This window comes from Centruroides sculpturatus, unplaced genomic scaffold (genome assembly GCF_000671375.1).
Source record: "Centruroides sculpturatus isolate CEXI.00-Female unplaced genomic scaffold, Cexi_2.0 scaffold2674, whole genome shotgun sequence".
Taxonomy (NCBI): Eukaryota; Metazoa; Arthropoda; class Arachnida; order Scorpiones; family Buthidae; genus Centruroides; species Centruroides sculpturatus.
Window position 1 is genome coordinate 15638 of NW_019387024.1, and position 4795 is coordinate 20432.

Genomic DNA, 4795 nt, shown 5'->3' on the forward strand with positions numbered 1-4795 from the left:
CATTTGATCGCGGCCATTGGGTCGGTGATTAAAGCCTTTGATGGCTTATTTTTGTAGCTGCGGGCCCTTGTTCCTGCTCGTCGTAGTAGGTAGAGGTGGCCGACGGTGGTACTTGGCGGGATCATTGATCCCTCAAATTTTAAGGAACAATATTTCCGGGGCTATCCATCCGGAAACGTTGGGTCCCGTCCTTCACCATCCATAATGGGCTTACAAAAAAAGTGGCCCAATTAGTACACACAGGACGGAAAGAGTTAAATAAAAGAAAGCCAAACTCAAGTACAAATGATAACCGGGAAGCATTTAGCCGTACTTAACTTGTATTTTTATTCTATACTAGCTGCAAAGACCCGCTTCGCTGGGTTTTTATTTGTGGGCAAAAAGTAACGATAGTGAAGATTAAGATAATTACATTATAGCCAATCTTACCCGTTTTCACAGAATGCAAGAATTAGGTCCCCCGTTTCCAGACTAATTAGAGAATTTTTACGTCCAGTCAAACGAACTATTTTCAATTTTTTTCAATTTTCTGGAACATTTACAATAGTTCTATAACCGAACTAATTCGAATACGAATTCGAATTCGAAAATTTTTAAAATCGAAATAGAAAATCTTTCACTTTCAATCACTTTCAAGCCCATATCTTCCGCACCCTTATAGCTATCGAGACGCAACCCTCATAGTGCACGAATGGAGACTTGGGGCTACCACCACATACAAACAGCATTCATGTGCAATGTGTAGTTTTTTGCGGAAAAGTGAAATATAGGGACACACACGTCCATTTATATATATATATAGATATAGATGTATATATTATTTTCGTCTTCCCATCGAAAACGTTGTTTCAAAAAATGTACCATTAAAAATTATACTCGCTAAAAATATTTAATTAGAAATGAAATGTCGGACTAAAAAAGGATGTGCATCGGCCGGGAATCGAACCCGGGCCGCCCGCGTGGCAGGCGAGCATTCTACCACTGAACCACCGATGCTCAAATATATACGGTTTCTATTTATACTTTTATAATATCGTTGACCTATTTTCTAGTTTTTTTTTCTTCTGTAGAAAGAATAAAGCGATCGTGTCTCTTCCTCTACTACCAATTAAACATAACAAACCGATTACGAAACTTTATACAAAGTTTTCAGAATGCCGAAGAAAACTTTATAGGAATAAATTATTAATTTATAGAAAAAAATTAATAGGATTTAGTACATTCCATATTTACGGAATCCTTAGTAATACTTCGGTTACACCAAAGCAACCTATAATATATAGGTCAGTAAAATAGTATACTATNTGATCAAGTAAATAAAATCACTGAATCACTAGTTACACTCAGATTCATTCTAAATACCAAATTGATACAACTGTTTGTTTAAATATTGTAGATTACTTCTAGAAAATTATTTTGTATATATTTTCATTTAAATTATAATTTAATTTTGCAGACTTAATATAAAGTATATATCATTTTGTTCACTTATATAGGATTTAGTACATTCCATATTTACGGAATCCTTAGTAATACTTCGGTTACACCAAAGCAACCTATAATATATAGGTCAGTAAAATAGTATACTATACTGGGTTACACTATACGTTTGTGGCAGTCGGTTTATTGTTCTGAGGATCCAAAATCGAAACCGAACGAGTCGAAAAACCCCAGAGATTTTTGGGTGTGGTCTGATTTTGAATGCCGTCCTTCACCAGCCGGTCGCTTCATTGCGGGCCTGGTCGAAATTATGATGAATATAGAATAAAAGGGTTTCTTAGTGCCCATATGGAGAAAAGCCAAAAATGAAAAATGTATTACTAATAAACGTACCCAAAGTGTAATACAATTGTTTCCAACCTGCTATATTAATTAAGGCCAATTTTCATCTAAATTTAGCGGAAATCAGCGAAAGAGGAGAAATAGTTTAGGAAGAGATGTAAATTCTGCCCATATTGGTTAGTGGAGTTTCAGCCATGATTAGGAGCTAAAAGTCACACGACACACGACTGTTTTCGCGCTGCATGCGCCCTAAAGGGAAAATCTGTTTCGCTGTCTTGTCAAAAGAATATATATATATATATATTTTTTTTTTTTCGATGCAAAGCTTGAGAAACTGTAGAGAAATGTGTTTCAGTTTTTAGGGAGAACTCTTTTAATTTCAGGGGAAATTTCTGGTATATTTAGGGGTTTTCACGACAGAAGGTTGGCAACGTTGCAACGATGCAACGCGGCGGTCGAGTGCGAAAACAACTTTCAAAAAAAAAAAAAATTGATTTTTCAGTTCAGCAAAACACAGATAAGAATGTCAAAAATATTGAAGAATCATCGATATTTCGTAATAATCGATTTATATCGCCCGTCACTACGACTTATGTTCCGTTCGCGCAGAAACACGTGACACGTTGATAAAGAGAGCAGCGGGGATCGAAAGGAGGGTAAGCTCACGTAAGTCGTCAATTTCCGACTCTAGCTGATCGGCGAGAGTAGAACACGTGTTTGTCGTGTCGCGTAACTTAACGAAATATTAAATCGGTATATACGTACTGTGTAGTTCCTCCAGTTCGATATTTTACTTATTCATGGACTTATCGTTATTCTGTTTATTTAGGAGATGATAAATCTAATTGGAAGGTCAAAACGCCCATTCAATACAGTGTTTAGAAGAATATGTGTGTTTATATATACACTGTGCAGTGGCGCACCCATGGGGTAGACCAAGGGGTTGGCGCCCCACAGTAAAAGGAAAAGAAACACTAGTAAATTTTTCAAAAACATTTTTCCTAATTAAAATTCATTTATTTATATTGTGTGGTGTGTTCTATTTCTATATTACTTATGAATTAGTGGCCGCATAAGGTGGGAATTTTATTCAGGTTCCATTAAAAACTTTTTTTTTATCTGTTCAACTCTGCTCTCCTGAGATTATATCTCGAGCGTGCCACCGTATATGTGTGTTTTTACTCTCTGCCTTGTGGGTGCTAAGAGGCGTTTTTAGCCAGCCCTTTACGGGATGACTAGGGATGGATTGCCACCTGAAAAATTCCTGGGTTTTTTCGACCTGTTGGGATCTGATTCTAGGTCGCCCTGATCACGGGGCTACCACCCACCTACCAGTTGAAGTCTTGGTTAACATGAGGCAGGTCTCTGAATGAGGCTGAAAATGTGATAAATATTTCCAGCTTACATAATCTGAGACTATACAATAATGCATTAAGTTACAAAATATTGGAAATTGATAATATATATTGGTATTCAGAAGAGGCTGGAAGTTCACTAGAAGGCCTTTACTGCCACATTTGCATGGGATCCCAAAATTTGAAGTTCCACTGCTGTTCCTACTCCTATAAATTAATATTATTTCTACTAATATAGAAATAAAATCTTTTAAGTGTTCTAAAATTCCAATGGTAAAAATGGATTATTACATTCAACTATGCCAATAATGAGTGAAATCTGATTGGACTCAAAAAAATTTTTTTAATATATTAATTTCAGTTGTTTGGATACAAGTTATTGTAAATCAGAAAATATATTTTATAATTTTGAATTTTAAACTTTTATTATTGTTTTAAAATGGGTTGTTTACTTTTTACCTAGATTTCAGAATACTGTACTACTATTAATTATTAAATGCCCTTACATATTGTATGTTTCATTGCTGATGTGCCAAGAAAGCAAATAAATGATGGCATGAAACTTACACAGGTTATATGGCAAAAACATTTTGTTGACAAAAATTGCATTTGCCAATTATAAGCAGGAAATTACAGTATTTACAAGTCTGTGCCCACTGATGATCAAGTAAATAAAATCACTGAATCACTAGTTACACTCAGATTCATTCTAAATACCAAATTGATACAACTGTTTGTTTAAATATTGTAGATTATCTTCTAGAAAATTATTTTGTATATATTTTCATTTAAATTATAATTTAATTTTGCAGACTTAATATAAAGTATATATCATTTTGTTCACTTATACACTTAGGCATTATCTTGATATTTGGAGGCGAAATTCATTATGTTTATCCTCAGAGATGCTAGTAAAGATGATTGTGGAGCAATAATAACACTTATAAAGGTATCGTTTTCATTTCAGTTATTGAAAATTAAGATGAAAAATGTATGGTTTTAATTAAAAAATGTATAAATTTTAAAAAGGATTTAGCTACTTATGAAAAGATGCCAGAGGGACCAAAAATTGATGAACATGGTAAGCAATATATAAATGATAAGATCAGATTTGTTTATTAACGTATAATGCAGTTTTTGATTAAATTTAAACACATAATGTTTAGTTTTTACTTAAAATTTACAGTGGAAACACGATTATCCAAACATGACGAGGCCAGGAATGTTTCTGGAAAAATGAAATTTTGGATAATTCAGAAACTTTTTTTTTTGTTTGGGGTACATCAAGCACTGTGCATTTAAAGTTTCTTGAGCAATAAATACTTTAATGTAATTACTGTATTTGAAGGCAAATTAATTTACTTAAATGTTTTGTGTCTATAACCTAGTTTTTATTGCACTGCAGTTGTCAGATAAAATAGTTACTTCCAGTTAAATGGAGAATTTGGTTTCTGTATATTGTACTGTGCTGTGTATTGTTTCTGGTTTTTATTTCTTTTGAAAACTGTTTTGGATAATCAAGTTTCTATTATATTTAACTATTTTAATATAGTAATTCTAAGAATTTATAGTCATAAATTTGTATTATATTGCTGAAGTATGTTAAGTGATAATGATAGTCTTGAACCAATGGAAAGGAGATTTGGGATTCATGTCAA

The 4795-nt window shown here is 33.4% G+C and overlaps 1 long non-coding RNA gene and 1 other non-coding gene across 2 annotated transcripts; one reads left to right on the plus strand and one right to left on the minus strand.

Moving 5' to 3' along the window:
• Positions 1-925: 925 nt before the first annotated feature.
• Positions 926-996, minus strand: Trnag-gcc. Its single transcript has one exon. It is a non-coding gene; the product is annotated as a tRNA-Gly (tRNA).
• Positions 997-2271: 1275 nt separating this feature from the next.
• On the plus strand, positions 2272-4218 carry LOC111616059. Its single transcript, XR_002755184.1, has 3 exons — positions 2272-2448; positions 3994-4086; positions 4167-4218. It is a non-coding gene; the product is annotated as an uncharacterized LOC111616059 (long non-coding RNA).
• The last annotated feature ends 577 nt before the right edge of the window (positions 4219-4795 follow it).